General features: G+C 44.4%; 1 long non-coding RNA gene across 1 annotated transcript in view; it reads left to right on the forward strand.

Moving 5' to 3' along the window:
- The window catches only part of LOC127006022 (uncharacterized), a 139,009-nt gene that overhangs the window by 77,833 nt on the left and 43,360 nt on the right, over positions 1–17,816 (forward strand). The gene's annotated exons all lie outside the window — the stretch shown is intronic.

The raw sequence follows: 17,816 nt of genomic DNA on the forward strand, positions 1-17,816 counted from the left end.
TTTTTTTATATATATTGGATCGCTAACTAATTTTCTTTTATTTTCGTTCTGTCCTTCCTTCTACTTTTCCTTTCTTACTTTTCTTTTTTTACTTTTTTACTTTTTTTCATACTTTTCTTTTCCTTTCCTTCTACTTTTCTTTTCTTTTTGTTCTGTCCTTCCTTCTACTCTTCACACGCAAGTTACCATTATTTAAAAACTCCTATTTTATTCCTATTATTCATGTCGTATGCGACTTAAAAATGCGTCTGTATGTAGGAGCCTCTTATATTATTATATTTCCTCTTAATAATATGCGATGTTACTGTACGAAATATCAGATAACGTCGTTGCTTAAATAAATGTTTTCCGTTTGTAGTGAAGAAAAAAATATTGTTGGTCATCTGAAATGCCTACAAAGGTGATGGATAGATAGACTGATAGATAGATAGATAAGATAAATAAATAGATAGATATGGAGAGAGAGACACTCGGGACAGGCAAAACAAAAGCATATCTCGAGTGTATGCGAGTCTTTTCCATTCCCTTACCTCCCTCCCTCACCCTGTCCCGCCCTGCCTCAACCTCCAATCCAATATACTTTCAATCCAGGAACACATCAGCTGCCAGATAGGGCGAGGCGTTACCGGGGAGAGGCGAAGCACAGACACGAAGGGGAGGCTGCAGGCGGCCGTAACACACACACACACACACACACACACACATATACACACACACACACACGCACACGCACACAGACTTCTCCCCCACCACACATACACATTATCTTGAGCTATACATATATTTAACCTTCTTTTGATTATTATTTCTCTGTTATTTATTTGTTACTATAGTCTTTTTCCTCTTCCGGGCTCCTTAAACGTAATTCTCCATAAGAACATTAAATCCCAAATGTAATAATTATGAAACAAAAGAAAATCGACAAGAGAAAAAGACGTGGATTTCAACTTTCCAACTCCGTAGCCAACGCAGAATCACACGCACACACGCACGCACGGAGGCTTGGAAAGGGAACGTAGGGGGATCAACATTAGCTCGGATTAAAAGAAGCGAAATCAACTACGTGAAGGAACTCGATTCGGGCGGCGAAGTGCATTTAAACACCTCATTAGCGGCGCGTTAGGATCAGGGACGCTCAAAGGATCCAAACCCATACCTCCTTTCCTTCGATCCTTCTTACCCCGTTCCGCCCTTTTCCCCTCTTCCTTTTCGTCCTCTTTTACCACCTTCTCCTTCTCCTTGTTCCTGCTTTTTTCATTCGTTCCCTACCTTGTTCTGCCTTTTCTTCTCCTTTTCTCTTCTTCCTCCTCTTTTTCCTCTCCTCTTACTATTTTTCTTTCATGATTTAGTCTTCTTCTCCGTCCTCCTTTTCCTTCTTTACTTCCTCGTCGTCTTCTTCCCTTCCTCCTCCTAGTCCTCGTCCTCCTCCTCCTTCTCATCTTTATCCTCTTCTTGTTCTTGTTCTAGTTCTTCATCTTGTTCTTTTTACTTTTGTTCTTTTTCCTTCATTTCCTCTTCATTCTCATCCTCATTCTCTTCCCCTTTATTTTGTTTTTCCTCTTTATCTTTTTTATGGTCTTCTTGTTCTTCTGGTTCTTCTTGTTCTTTTTTTTTTTCATTTCCTCCTCCACTTCCTCCTCCTCCTCCTCCTCCTCCTCCTCCTCCTCCTCCTCCTCCTCCTCCTCCTCTTTTACTTCCTCCGCGTATTCCTCTTTCTCCTCCTCAGAATTTTGTGGCCGCGGGAAGTAGGACGCATCTTGATATCTTAATTTGGCTTCAGGATTGCCATCTCTGGACTCTTATTTCTCCTCTCTCCCTCTCTCTCTTTCTTTCTCTCTCCCTCTCTCTCTAATTCTTCCTTCAATTCGTTATCTTTCCCTCTTCCTTGCAGCTTTTCCTTCCTTCACCATAATATTTTTTACTCTATTTTGTCTCCACTTTCTGTCGCTTCTTTCCTCTCTCCTTCCTCTTTTTTTCTCTCTCTATTTTTTCCTCTTCCCCGTCCTCTTTCCCTCTTCCTATATAGCACTTCCCTCCTTCACCGTTATGCTTTTCCTCCATACTTTCCTCCGTTTTTTTTTTTACTCCTCTCCTTTCCTTTTTCCGAATTTCTGATCTTCTTTTCGATGTCTGTCTTTCTTTCCTTAATTATCTTCGTTCGTGTTTTCTTTGTGTCTCATCTGGTTCCTTTTGGGTAAGTATTATCGTTCCCTTTTTCCCATTGGTTTCTTTTCCCTTCTCCATCTTCCATCTTCTCCTCTTTGATTTTTCTCTCTCATTATTTCCCTCACTATTTTTCTTTCCTCTCTCCTTCTGTCACCATCTTTCCCTCCTTCCTTCATTTCCTATCCAAACCATCGTCCTTGCTTCTTCCTCCTCCTCCTCCTCTACTTGATTCTCCTACATTCCTCTCTTCGTTTCTCTTTTTTATCCTCTTCCCTTCCCTCGTAATGTTCTTGCTCTTCCCTCTCTGACTTAATTCTCTCTCTATCTATATCTATCTATCTATCTATCTATCTATATATCTATCTATCGTACAGTCTATCGGGGGAAACTCCATGTGGAATTCGGAGTTTTCTTTTTTGCAGTCCTCCTCCTCCTCCTCCTCCTCCTCCTCCTCCTCCTCCTCCTCCTCCAGATTGCTGAACCTGTGGCAATTAATGACGATCCAAAATAATCCTGAGATTCTCCACGAGTGTTCGATATTTTTTTCTTTATCCGATGGAGCAGTTTGGACGTGAAGGGACGGGAAGGGAGGGGGAGGGAAGGAGGGGAGGGAAAAAGAGAGAGAGTGAGAGGGAGTGAGAGAGGGAGATGTAGACTGGGGAAGAAAGGGGGGGTGAGAGATATACACACACACACACACGCACACACACACGCACACGCAACCCCCTCCACACACACATCGACAGAGTTAAGTAAAAATAGAACGTATAATCCTTGCAAGAAAACGAACAAGGAAGGAGTGAATGACCGATAAGTAATAACCTGAAGAACTTTTATTGTTGTTTTTTTAAGGTTTGTGCCCTCTGCCCTTAACACTTTTAGACGTCAGGTTTTAGTTTTTATTTTCACTATAATCAGTTTTGTTAGCCACCTTCTTTGGCGTAACATTTGCATTATCTTACCGCAGCTTCCCGTGTTATCTTCTGTTCGAATTTACTTGGCACAAAACCCCGTCCAGCGTCGATCCCGGATTTCCCAGCACCCGCCAATCACATGCATCCTGAGTTGGTGATTTGGTGAGGCAAGGTTGTGATTGGCGAATGATATGCACTTTGTAGGAAATATTGAAAGGCTCTTGTTGAGTTTACGTGAACAAAAATAGCTGCAGTATATTATGGAACAGAAATAAATACAGTAATAAGAGTAACAATAATAATGATACTTGACCAGGTTGTGATTGGCGAATGATATGCAGTTTGTAGGAAATACTGAAAGGGTCTTTTTGAGTTTACGTGAACAAAAATAACCGCAGTATATTAAGAAAAAGAAATAGATATAGTAATAATAGTAACAATAATAATGATACTGAAAAATATAATAATGATAATAGTAATAGTAATAATAGTAAATAATAAAATTAATGATAGAAATGATTGCAATAAGTGTCCGAAGCAGCAGCAATAACAGTCCCCAGGCACAGAATTTCATCATAATTAAAAATCTGACATTAAAAAAACGGACCCAAATTAAAATGCAGAATTCAGCCTCTCCTCCCCGGCAATACTTATGCAACATTCACGAGGGACGCTGATTGGCCGAATTTATTCCATGTGTTTTATTAATTATTTTTTTTCTATTCTATTACGATTCCTGTGTCCCGTGATGCCTCTTCAACTGACTGTTACGTGTGTTTGTGCATGTGTTTGTGTGTGGGGGGAAGGGGGTTGTGTGTGAGGGGGGAGGGGAGGTCGTGTGGAGGCGGTTGTATGAGTTGGGGAGGGAGGGGGAGTTTGTGTGGGGGGAAGTTGTGTGTATGTGGGGAGGGAGGTTGTGTGTGTGTGTGTGTGTGTGTGTGTGTGTGTGTGTGTGTGTGTGTGTGTGTGTGTGTGTTAAGGTGGAGAGAAAGGGGAACGAAAGGGACTGCCAGGGGAGGGGGGCGAGGAGGGGGGGCACTTCTGGTATAGAGAGATGGACTGTGTATGTGTGCATGTGTGCGTGTGCGTGTGTGTGTGTGCGTGTGTGTGTGTGTTCTTGAGGTCCTATTGATCGCCCCCCTCGCCGATCCTGGCCTAATCTTTTTTACGGCCGCCTCTAAATTAAGCATCCTACATTTTAATTAAACTCCACGAGCCGTCGCTGCTCGCTGGTCGGGCCGTAAAAAAATACACGTCTATAATACACTTTTAATCTCCCAAAATGGAAGGTAAAATTTTTCGCGAAATTTCAAAGGCGAGGCTTAATGAAGAGTGTTTATATTTTATCGCGGCATAAACGCCGATTCATACAGATTCATTAATGATATATATTTATGATACATATTTTATTTGTGTTTTTTGAGTGTGTGCGCCCGTCGGTGATCAGTGATTTGGTGGCGGCGGCAACATTTGTGATCCCATATTTACGCAACACTAAATTGGAAGTGTTCGGTAAAGGCCGCCGTTTATTTCCCGCAAAAAAAAACATCAAAGTATTGTACATATTTTTGTGCCCTTTCACAGAATGGACGCGCGCACTTATCTGCAAAATTTATTGTGAAATTGAGTCAGCACATCAGCTCTTTTTTTTGGTGTGTGTGTGCGCGTGTGTATCTGCGCGGGCGTGTGTGTGTGTGTGTGTGTGTGTGTGTGTGTCATTCACCATTGTCTAATCACGTGCTGGACTTAATATCGCCAGCCAGTACCCTCCCCGAAACAGGATTAAAAGAGTGTTTTAATCCCGTTCCGAAAGAACTTTGAGTTGCATAGTGAGGGATCTTTGGGTACGACTGGAACCCATCGCACCCACACACCCATTAAGCAGGACACAACCCCCGCCTGACACCCGGTACCCATTCACTGCTGGATGGACACGAGGCACGGATTAAAGGAGACTGTCCATCCGTCTCCTCTAAGCCCGGGGATTGAGCACAGGACCTCTCAGCTATGAAATGTGTGTGCTAAACATTGTGTGACTGTGTGTGTGTGTGTGTGTGTGTGTACGTATGCGTGAATGCGTGTGTACCCTGTAATTCTGAATAGGGCGCGGGTGGGCGGGAGGCGATAAAGGGACCATTAATAAAAGCTGTACGGGAGGAGGGAAAAAAACACCACACACAAAAAAAGAGAAAAGTGTTGTAATTTATCCGTGTAATTGTGTGTGAAAAGAGAGGCGGAGGACGACAACAGGTGACCCGGCCGCCCAGGTGAGGGGAACACGCAGGATGAGAGAGGGGCGGCACGGAGAAGGGGGACGACTGGGGGAGGGAAGGGGAGGGGAGGGGGAGGAGGAGGGAATGGGAAGGAGGGGAGGGGCGAGGAGATGGCACTTATAGATAGGGAGACGTACTGTGTGTTGAGGGGGGTGGGGGGGGGGGGGGTCGTGTATGTGTGTGTGTGTGTGTGTGTGTGTGTGTGTGCGTCATTAGAAGAAAATACATACATACATACACACGCTGGAAATGGTACGAAAGTAAAAAAAAAAATTATATAAAACAGATGGCAATATTTATAATGGAGTAGGTACCGACTGTCCGTCATGTGTTTGTGTGTGTGTTTGTTATTTAAGCTCCTAATTTGGTGGCTTATTTATTCCCTTTATGGAGCCGGATACATAATAATTTACCGACGTGGTGTTTATTATACTGAATGAAGTGAACACAATGGACCGTCTCTTTAACAGCACTGAGGTAGACACTAGTTGCCTGCTTTCGTCTGATCTCTCTTCATTTTCACTTATTATTTTTCCGATGTGGCGTTTATATTGAAAAAGGTAACCAACAATGGATCGTCTCTTTAACAGCACTGAGGTAGACATTGGTTGCTTGCTTGCCTCTGATCTCTCTTCATTTTCGCTCATTAAAATTCTTCTTTTACTCATTATTGTGCTGCCTCAATGAGTATTGCTATTTATACTAGTCATTTTATCCCTTCTCGCCTATTAGCTTTTATAACTGACTATTTAGCTCTCTGAATAGGTGTTATTTTTTGTCTTTTCCTTGTGACTAATTGAATATCCTTATCTCATTGACCTTTTGGCTCTCATTTCATTATTCTTATTCTTATTTTTTCCATCTGACCTATTAACTATTATGTTTTTACTGCATTTTTTAGCTGTCTGAATCGGTTTTATTTTCTCCATTATCCTTTTTTTACTGAATCCATTTGGCTCTGAGAATGGTTATTGTTAGTATTTTTCCATCTGGCTCAATAATATCCTTCGTTTACTGAATATTTTACTGTCTGATTGGGTACTATTTTCTTCTTTATTTCCTTCTTGTCTATTAATATCCTTCTCTCACTGACGATTTGGCTGTCTGAATGGATCTTATATATATTTTTATTACAGTAACGGAAGCAACTCAAAGACTATATAAACAGAAGAAAGCCCTCGCCTTATATTTTGCATTGTTGTTCTACTCTCCGTCTATCAGTTCGTCATTTTTTCTTCTATATAACAGAAGAAGTAAAGTCGTGTCTAATTCGCAGGAAGAGCTCTTATCTTTATCATGGCGAAGAGGAGGAGGAGGAGGAATGTTGCCGCCCGTGGGAGGGAGGGAAGGACGAAGAGAGGGAGAGTGATGGAGTGAGGGAGGAGAGACCAGGACAAAGAAAGAGGGTAGGATGAAGATAGGGAGAGTAAAAGCGAGAGAATAGGACGAAGGAAGAGGAAATGACGAAGAGAGAGAGAGAGAGAGAGAGAGAGAGAGAGAGAGAGAGAGAGAGAGAGAGAGAGAGAGAGAGAGAGAGAGAGAATAATAGGAAGAAACAAGTGATGGGGAGAAGCACGGAGATGGAGGGGAGGGTAACTAAAGAAAAGGGAGAAATGAAGATGCGTAGAGAATTGAAAACTCAGAAGAGGGAGATAACTTGAATGAAAAAAAAAAAAAAACATCAGAGAAAAAAAATATGAATAGCGTGAATGGAAAGTAGGAGTAATAATATACACGCTTAAAAATATATTGCTGATGATATAAAGAAGGAGGAGAAAAAATTGGATAACGGTTAAAAGTGAATGAAAAAAAATAAGATATCAAGATAAGAGTAAAAAAGAAAACGATGGAGTATGACATAAAAGAAAAAAAAGAGAGGGATAGAGTAGGTGATGTAAAGGATATGGAGAAGGAGGAGGAAGAGGAGGAGGTGGAGGAGGAGAAGGAGAGGCGGGTAGGAGGGAGGTGGTGAGAGATGGGTGTGTGGGCGCCTCTTGCATGCTCTCTTCAAGGCCTTCCCGCCCACCTCCACCACCACCACCACCACCACTACTATACCGAACGTCATGATCACTGCGGGCGGTAAGAACCTGCTCCCCTCTTCCCCTTCATCCTCCTCGTCCTCCTCCTCCCCTTTGGTAACGCCCTTCACACCCTCGTTCCTTCTCCCCTACCCCTTCTTTCCTCATGTTCCCCTTACACATTAGCTCTATACCCCTTCCTATGCCTCTCTTCTCCCCCTTCACAATCCCCAGCCACCTTCCCTCTCCTTTTCTTCTCCTCCCCTCCCTGTTCTCCTCTTTCCTCCTCCTCTCCCTCTCCTTTCCCACCCCCTTCCACAACTATTCAGCTACCTATCCTCCCTTTTTCTCCTCCACCTCTTCCCTGCTCTCCTCTCCCTCTCACCCCTCCACAACACCCATCCACTTACCATCCCTTTCTTCTCTTTCTCCTTCCTCTCCCTCTTCTTCACCCCCCCTTCCACAAACACCCATCCACCTGCATTTACTACCCACGTTCTCAACCTCCTTCCACCAATACCTCCACCTGCCTCTACCCAAGCCTAGTCCCCTCCACATCTCCTCTCCCCCACTTAACAAAGACCCATCCACCTGCCTCCACTATGACCACATCCTCAGCCTCCCTCCCTCCACCACCCCGCCCACACCTGCCCAGACAACCACCTGCCTACTAACCACACGCCCGAGCGCCTCCACCCGTCGCCGCCCACGTTCGAACCCCTCACCCCATCCACCACCTGCCTCTCACCTTGTACCCTCACCCCATTCACCTGACGCCCCTCACCCACGCCCACGTCCGCACTGCCCACATATACATTCTTCGCACCCCCTACCTACCAGCCCACTCCTCCTGCCCACATCAATACTACTTTACTCCTACCCTCTTCCTATATTTTCACGTGGTTTTCCCTTCATCAACTTCTTTTTTATTCCTTGACAACTAGCTTCCCATACATCAACCTTCCTTAATACACCCCCTTCTATATTTAACCCATACATCGTCCTAGCCAAATGCCTTTTCTGCCTTACCTTGCTGCCCTGTACAGTCCCTTTCCTTCCCTTTCCATTCCTGTACAACCAGATTCTCACACTCTTCAAAGTCCCCCGCCCTTAATGCACCTTTTGGCTATTAATTAAGCTTCCCACCTATACTTACCTGTCAATCTATACCTGTCTTTCTTTATCTATTCTTCTTCTCGTCCTTCTTTTCCCTTCTTTTTTTCGTGGTCTTCCCCCTTCTCCTCCTCTTACTCTGCATCCTCCTCCTCCTTCTCCCCTTCCTCTTCCTCCTCTTCCTTCTCCTCTTCCTATTCCTCCTCTTCCTCCTCCTCCTCCTGCTGGCCACCCACATTCTCCAGTTCTCCTCTCCCAACTTTTTTTTTTTGCCTCCCCATTTACACTAACTGCCTCCTACCGCCCTTCTATTCCTCCTCCTCCTCCTCCTCCTTCTCCTCCTCCTTCTCCTCCTCCTCCCCTAATCCCATTCCTACTTATTTTTTTCTCTATTCACACACACACACACACACACACACACACACACACACACACACACACACACACACACACACACACACACACACACACACACACACGCGCACGCACACGCACACAGACACTCATCGCTTAGTAATGCTTGTCCGTTCATGATGTTTTTTTCCGTTTTTTTTTTTTCTTTGTTCTTCCTTCATTCGTTATACGTCGTTGGAGGCACAAGGGAAAAAAATGAAGGTGGAGGAGGAGGAGGAGGAGGGTGGGTGAGTGTGGGGGTGAGGAAGGGGAGGTGGAGAAGGGAGGGATTCAGAAAGGGAACAAAGAAGGGAGAGATGGAAATATGGAGGAAGGGAAGGTGGAAAAGTAAGAGGAGAAAGGAAAAGAAGGAGAGGAGGAATGGAGGAAAAGAGAGAAGGAAGCAAAGGACCAGAAATTAGAAGATAAAGAAGAAATCAAAGAAAATTTTTACAAGAGAAGGGAAACTGATTAAAAATTAAGAGAAAAAGGAGAAGGAAGGATAGAAGGAGAAATAGCAAGAGAAGAATGAGAAGACGAAGAAGGTAGATGAGGGAAAGGAGGAGAGAGTGAAGGAGAAATACGAAAAGAAGGAGGAGAAGGAGGAGGAAAATATCTACAAACTAGGAAGAGTGTTTACGAGAAGGGCGTCGTCTCCTGATTTACATTTTGCTAATTGGAAGAAAGCATTATGAAGCGACCAAAGTATTTTCCCTGATTCCACCCTTCCCTTCCCCCCACCCTGATATGCAGTGAGAGAGGCTCCACATGCTCCACCCCCCTCTTGTTCTACCCTTGGCTTGTATACTTAGTGGTTAGTTAGTGTTATGAAGGCTCTGATAATGCTAAGGACAAGTCAGTATTATATTCAGTGTTAATTCCATTCTCTTCCATCCGTTTCCACTTAGTTTTGCACATTTACACACTCTAATTGTTACTATTGACACACTCGTTTCTTCATATTCATCGTGTATTTTTCCTTAAAAACTAATATTTTCTCTCGTTTTCACCTTATTTTATGTCTATTTATCATGTGTTTCTGCCTTCAAAGCTCATATTCCCACTCGTTATCACTAGTTTCTATATGTATGTCATGAATTTCTGGCGTCAAAACACATCTATCTATCCTTTTTATGTTATACACTTAAAAACAGGTTTTTAATATCTCTTTTTCAGTGCTGGTAAAAAGATTCATTCCTACCCTTTTCATGTAAGTTAATTATTAATGACATTATAATTGCTATGCTACCAAATTGGATTAGTTAATACAATCAACTTTCTGTCATAAGTAATAAGTCTCATCCAATTATTAGCTTATATATTATTCATTCTCTATATATGTAAACAACTTTCCACCATTACTGTGCCTTATTAAGGAAGACGTGTAGGTGTTGTTCAGTAAGACCAAGATCCAAGGCGCTACGGAAACAGCAACAACACTATCGGACACGCACGCACACAGCAAAAACTCTCTTCCCTTATCTCTCTCCCTCGTTGTGTATGTAAATGGAACATAAAAACCGTGTCCCCGCGTGTCTCCTCAGCGGGGCGGGTCGTTCCGTTAGTCAGCTGTCGTATAGGTAAACCAGAGGAGATGCCTTTTGCTTTAACCTCTGTTCGGGATAAATATAGAGCGATGTTTGCTATTTTCCGCCAGTTCATATTTTGGTCCTTCATTTGAATCTCCCTCAGTTGCCAAAAACCATAGAAAAGTCGGATGATTATAAAAAGTTAGCATATAGATATAAAATTACATGATTAAATTAGATATATGTAGATTAATGAGCTTGTAAGATTATATTTCTACACTCACTCTCTTATCTCTCTCTCTCTCTCTCTCTCTCTCTCTCTCTCTCTCTCTCTCTCTCTCTCTCTCTCTCTCTCTCTCTCTCTCTCTCTCTCTCTCTCTCTCTCTCTCTCTCTCTCTCTCTCTCTCTCTCTTAACGCTATTCAACTATGCATCTCAAAATATCTATATAACCATCAAGCTGTTCCTTAATTTTACTTGTTTTTATTTATTAATTCTGATATTTCTAAATCGCTTCTTCTACAAGCTTTCTTCTTTCCTCAACGTTCATCCCCTAACCTCCTTTCTCTCCTTCACCTTACCGTCTTGCTCTCCCCTCATCCTCTCTTTTCAAACGCGTTCTTTCACTGAGCTTTTTTTCTTTTCTCAACATTCATCCTCCAACCTCCTTTCTTTTCCTCACCCCATCATCTTACTCTCCCCTCAGCCTCTCCTCTCAAGCACCTTCTCATACTCACTCCAGACCCTCCCTTTCTCCCTCCTTTCCTCCCCCCTCCTCGTTCCTTTCCCCCTTTCCCTTCAGGTCATGACGTAATTGCTAGCCAACAGACAGCGACAGACAGCCATAATAATGTTTGCGCCCACTGCCACTCCTCTGCCTGAAAGCAAACAGAGGTATCACAGGCTGCTAATTGTTTTGCGTTAGTTCTGCTCAATTATAGCTGTTATGCGACTCTGATCTGGCTTGGAGGGAGGATGGGAGGCGGGCAGGGAGGGCAGCAAAGAGGAAGGGAGGGAAGCAGGGAGGGCAGGAGGTAGAGAGGGAGGGAGAAAGTTAGGCAGGGAGGGCTGCAAGAAGGAAGGTAGGCAGGGAGGGTAGTAGGAAGGGAGGAATGCAGGGAGGAAATCAAGGAGGAAGGGAGGTAAGAAGAGCAGCAAGAAGGATGGCAGGCAGGGAGAAAGGGAGACAAGCTTGCATACAGGGAGACATGGAAGCAGAGAGGACTGGGAGAAGGAGAAGCCAAGGAAGGAATGGTTGGCGGAAGGAAGGGAAGGGGGAATGAAGGGCACTGAGATGACGAGATCCTGTTTGCATGTTTACTGCGTCAATTTTTTCTTTAGTCCTTAATTCGTTCCTTTCTCTTCATGTTTCCCTCTCTCCCCTTTTCTCTTCCCTCTCTTCTTTCCCTTATCCATTCTTCCTCCCCTCTCCCATCTTTCATTACTCTCTCTCCTTTGCAGTATTTTTCTAACGTTTCCTTAATTCTCTGTTTTCTTTTATTTGGATTTGACACTTTTAGTAACTTGGAACCACCCTGAGGTAGTTTTGTTGCGCCATGGTGCATTGGTAAGTACGCCTAGCTACGAATCCGCTGTCCTGGGTACGATCTCGGCCTCGGAAGTCGACGCTTAAGCTACCCAGCACCATCTTCCCTTTCGGGCTGGTCAACAAATGGGTTCCTAGTCAAGGTAAACTGCGTTAACCTTACTGTTATAATGACCCTGTGTCCTGGGATAATGGTTTCTAATACAAAGCGACGGAGATGAGCATGCTTTTTAAAACTCAGTTAATTTGATATTCCTTTGTTATTTTACCTGCAATAGTTAGTAACGAGAGAGAGAGAGAGAGAGAGAGAGAGAGAGAGAGAGAGAGAGAGAGAGAGTGAGACAGAGACAGAGACAGAGAGAGCGAGTAAAGAAGATAAGAGGAGGAGAGGAGTGTGTTGAGTGGGTGGGAAGGCCGAGGGGATGGGAGTCGAGGAGAGTGAATTAGGAGGAGATGAGAGGAGCGAGTGAGGGGTAAAATGAGGGAGACGAGTGCCGGGGATCAAGGCGAATGAGGAGGCGGCGGCGAGGGAGGATCAGAGAAAGGGAGAGAAAAGAAGAAGAGGAAAAGAAGGAAAAGGAGAAGAGGAACAAGGACAAGAAGACCAAGGACAAGAACAAGAAGAAAAATAAGATGAAGATGAAAAACACAATCAAGAACAACAACAAAAAATACAAAAAATAAAGAAAAAGAAGGAAAAGAAAAAAAATAAAGGACAGCAGAAGAGACATCAGTAACAGAGAGAGAGAGAGAGAGAGAGAGAGAGAGAGAGAGAGGGGGTCGTGTCGTGCAAAGCTTCGTGCGAGGACAAACGGGGCGGTCGGTCATCAAGGGGCCAATTTTCCTCCTCTTGAGACCGACTCCCCGGCAATCTTGATGTATAAAACTGCATCCCACGTTCTCTCTCTCTCTCTCTCTCTCTCTCTCTGCAGGTTTAATATTTTTTTTTTTTGTAATTTCATCTAAAGTTAATATTAATAGTTTTTTTTTAGTTATGCTTTTTTTATTACCTTCCCCTTTAACCTTCTTCTTTTCCCCCTTCTTCTTTTCTCCCTCCATCTTCTTACCCCCCTTCTTCATGTTCTTACCCCCTCTCACCCATTTTCTTACCCCCTTCCTCTTCCATCTTCTCACCCCTTCCCCTTTCTCCATCCTCTTACCCCTCTCCCTCTCCATCTTCATCCCTTTCCTTCTCCCTCTTCATCTTCTTTTTCCTTCTCCCCCATTCTCCATTTTCTTATCGTCACCATCCTCCCTTCCACTCCGATGCCCATAATCCTACCACAACACTATTCTCAGCCGTCATTATTCCATCATCACTTTTATCTCTCACCTCGCCTCAACACACCCTCTCTATCCGCCTCCAAATGCAGTGAATCATCATCACCATCATTATCATCCTACATTTCTTTCCTTCACTTCTTTCCCACTCCTGCACGTCAACTCAAGCTCTCTGTATATGTTCTACCACACCACACCAAACTACACCATTAAGGAGCATTCTGTGTCCTCTCCAACCCCCCGCGCGCCGCTTGGAACAGGTTTATCTCCGAACGTTAATTCCTCATAAAACATCGTCATAAATTGATCAGCAGGTCTAAAAATTCGAACTCAATGTCTGACCCCCCTCCTCCACTTTACCCTCTCCTTCTCCTTTACCTCCTCCTCCTCCTTGTCTTCCTCCTCCTCCTCCTCCTCCTCTTCCTCCTGTTTTTTTCTTCTTCTTTTCCTTCTTCTCATCCACGTTATCTCTCGCTTATCCGTCCAAAGTTGTATATCAAGAGAATTCGCCCTCGAGTAGGAGTTACCTGTTGTGCTTAATTCAATGTGTTCAGGTGACAAAATAACTTCATTACCTGAGAGAGAGAGAGAGAGAGAGAGAGAGAGAGAGAGAGAGAGAGAGAGAGAGAGAGAGAGAGAGAGAGAGAGAGACGCAGAGATAGACAGGCTCGTTTAAGAATGTATGAGTAGGAAGGAGTGAGAAGGAAAATGAGACAATATTCGTAGGTAGAGACAGAAAAGGGATCTTGTACACGTGAGGAAAGGAATAATGGATAAGGAAGGTGTAAATTGTAGTGATCAGGGTGGGTAGAATGGAGGAGAGGAAGAGGATAATTCGCTAAGTATGGAAGATCTCATTGTAACCGTGGATGAATGAGAATAGGAATTAGACTCGGGCAGGTCACATCATGCGCAGAAGAGATAACAAACAGATGCACAACCAAAGTAACAGAGTGGCAATCCAGGAAACGTAGAAATCAGGGCAGAGAGAGGACCAGGCGGAGAGATGAAGTTGGAACATTTACCGAGGCAGGATGGAGTACACTAACACCAGACAGAGAGAGAGGGAGAAAGAGAAAACAATATGGAGTACACTAACACGACAGACATAGAGGGAACAGGATAGAATACAGTAACACCAGACAGGATGGAGTACACTAACACCAGACAGAGAGAGAGAGGGAGAAAGAGAAAACAATATGGAGTACACTAACACGACAGACATAGAGGGAACAGGATAGAATACAGTAACACCAGAGAGGATGGAGTACACTAACACCAGACAGAGAGAGAGGGAGAAGGAGAAAACAGGATGGAGTACACTAACACCAGACAGACAGAGTGAGCAGGATAGAATACAGAAACACCAGACAGGATGGAGTATACTAACACCAGACAGACAGAAAGGTGGAAAGCATTAGGAGAGGCCATTGTTATGCAGTTGACCACGTAGAAATCACTGAAGATGAAAATGCTGAGAATGAAAAGTGGAGGAGAGGAGAGGGAGGGGAGTGAGGGGAAAGGGGACTCGTTAAGGCGTGGAGGGGGAAGAGGGGGAAGCAGGGTCTTGTTCACTCGGGGAGGCAAAGGGATAGAAGGGGATAGGACGGGAGGGAGGGCATAGCAGGTCCTCGTGGGCGGTGGAGCGAGAAGTGGGTACGTTGGGGATAGGCAGGAAGGGAGAGACCTGAGCATGTCGGTCCGCCGGTACAAATACAGAGATGAATGGCGGAGGAGGAGGTGGAGGAGGAGGAAGAGGTTTGAGGAGAAGGAGGAGGAGGTTGAATAGGACTAGTAAAGGGTGGAGGGCAAGGAAGATAACGACGAAGAAGAGTTAGAGAAATATAAAGATAAAGGAAGAAGGAATAGAATTAAGGAAGGGAGTGAAAAAAATAGATAAATTGAAAATAGATAAATAAAAGTTGAAAATTAATAACAAAAAAACGAAGAAAGGTGAATGGTAGAAAAGCAGATGACAATTATGAAAGAGAGGGAAGAAGAAGAGAAAAATTGGAGGAGAAAAAAAGACTAATGTTAAAGGAAGGAGAACGAGGAATAGGAGAAGGAGGAGGAGGAGGAGGAAGAAGAAGAAGAAGAAGAGGTGGTGGGAAAGGCCAGGGCAAGGATGAGAAGGCAGAGATAGAAAACGACAAGAAGGAGGAGGAGGAGGAGGAGGAGATGATAAAGGAGAGGAGAAGGAGGAGGAGAAGGAAGATTTTTTTTGCTCAACCTCCCGTCCACCGTATCTCCTGAGCCTCCCTTGTGCTGTATGTAAACAAGGCTTGCTAAGTGGGACCTCGCTGCCTCCCTTCCCTGTTCTTCCCTTTTCTCCCTTCTATTCTCCTCTCTTCTCTTATCTTTTTTTTTCGCTTCCCTTTCCATTCCATTCTCTTCTTTTTTATACTCTTTTATCATCCCTACCCATCTCTTCTCTTACCTCCCTCTATTTTTCCTTGTTGCCCTTACTTTTCACTCCTCTCCGCATTTAATTTCTCCCCTTCTCTTCCTTTCGTACCACTCCCTTCTCTATTCTTCTTCCTCCTTTCTTTATCCATCCCTTCCCTTCCCTTCACTCCCACTTTATCCTCTTCCCTTCCTTTCCCGTCCATTCCATTCCTTTCGATTCCATTACGATCCTTTTCAATTTCTTCTCTCTTAAGTCCACTTACATTTTTAAACAACGTGTTCCCTTGTGTTTAATTATCGCATTCTCCTTTCTTCCCCTTTACCTTACAAGCTTATCAAAACCTCCATGCATTCTCCTTCCTCCAAATTCATTCCTCTTTCGATAAGCAGATTCATTAACTTGCTCTATAATTATCTCATGTCCAGACTTAAACATGTTCACACACACAGCAATAGCATGCAAATAAGAAATCACAAGGTCCTTGGGAATCACGAGTACCATATCTCCATCGCTACCTAACCCCCCGCACACTACTGATCTCTCTTCCCACAGCAGTAATAACCAACTACGATAGATCAACCAATACTTCCCATAGCAAAACAGGTCACCCCCCTCCTTCTCCCACCTTCTACCCACCCCTAAACAGTTCACTCCCCTTCCCTCTCCTTCCTCTTCCTCCTTACCACCCCACTACGCGCAGCAATGAGCGGTACTCCCCCACGCATAGAAGCACTCCACAGCAAGTACTTCGCAGCATCTTAATGGAGCCCTCGAGAACGCTGTAAAACGCCATAGTAGGGCCAAATGAAGGCAAGTGTGCGGGATTATGAATAGTAAAGTGGGCAGTAAAAGTTTTGTAGGGGGGAATGGAGTAGAGAGAGAGAGAGAGAGAGAGAGAGAGAGAGAGAGAGAGAGACTAACTTACGTGACTGGGGTTCTTAATTCTCTCTCTCTCTCTCTCTCTCTCTCGATACCATCTCACACCCATCACCCAGCCACCTGCCCAGAGCCTAGACACACCTAGCTTTTCTCCCCTGCCCCCCTCCCACTCTCCTCTCATTCTCCTCTCTCATTTTCTCCTTTTATCTCCATTTCTGTCATTTTTTCTTTCATTCATTTCCTCACTCCCTCTACTAACCTTACTCGCCTTACTAATTGTTTGTTTGTTTGTTTGTGTGTGTGTGTGTGTGTGTGTGTGTGTGTGTGTGTTTATTTCTCTCTTATGTCTCTTCTATCTCTCTTCAATCTCTCCCTCCACCACCCCCTCCCCCTCTCCCTTCCTTCTCTCTCCCCCCTTTCCTTCCCCTCTCTCCCTCTTCCCCGCTCCCACCCTTCCTATCTTCCTCTCTCCCCGTGCTTTCCCATTCCCCTCCTTTCCCCTTTTCTCCCCTCCCCTCCCTCCCCACCTCCACCACCCCCTCCTTCAACCCCACTTCCTCCCCTCTCCCCGCATCGAAGTGATAAACGGTGACCTTGAGGAGCTTCGTACCTGCTTGACCTTGATTGTGACTTTGGAGCGAACCTTTTGTACAGCGGCGGCGAGCATTATATTATACGCTCTGCTGGCGGCCTTGACCTTGGCGCTGTCGGCCGCCTAGTATTTTAGCGTCCTGGAGTGCTCCGCTGAGCCACAAAAACACAGGCTCATTATAGGCACTGGTAAGGGACTCATAAACACACTTTGTCTTGGCTTGGCTGGTTGTGTTGTGTACGGGTGTGGTTTCCGTCCTTTACTGGCTCGCTGGAGGGTGGAAGTGTTGTGATTTCAACCCTTATACAACGTAACATCACCTTATAGTACCTGATTCCTTCTTTAACATGCTTGCTATGGGTCTCTATAGTGTTCTTGGAGGGGGAGGGGGACTTGTGATGGCAGACTTAAACACACCCTCTCATTTCATATAGAGTATCTGATAGGCTTTCTCATCATCCTTGTTTTAGGTCTCTGCACTGTTATTTGGTGGAGCTGTTGTGATTCGTCTTAACATATAGGAAAACTTAACATAGTATCTGGAAGGCCTTCTTAATCCTGCTTGGCGTGGGTCTTTTAGTGTTCTTATGCATAGGATGAAGCGCCTTCCAATTGTGACTATAGTGGACCCGATGCCTTTCTCGATTTTGGATAAAACTATGGGAGGAAGAGACACAGAGACAGAGAACTACGAGCGGAACAG

The sequence above is a fragment of the Eriocheir sinensis genome, chromosome 31 (assembly GCF_024679095.1).
Source record: "Eriocheir sinensis breed Jianghai 21 chromosome 31, ASM2467909v1, whole genome shotgun sequence".
Lineage (NCBI taxonomy): Eukaryota > Metazoa > Arthropoda > Malacostraca > Decapoda > Varunidae > Eriocheir > Eriocheir sinensis.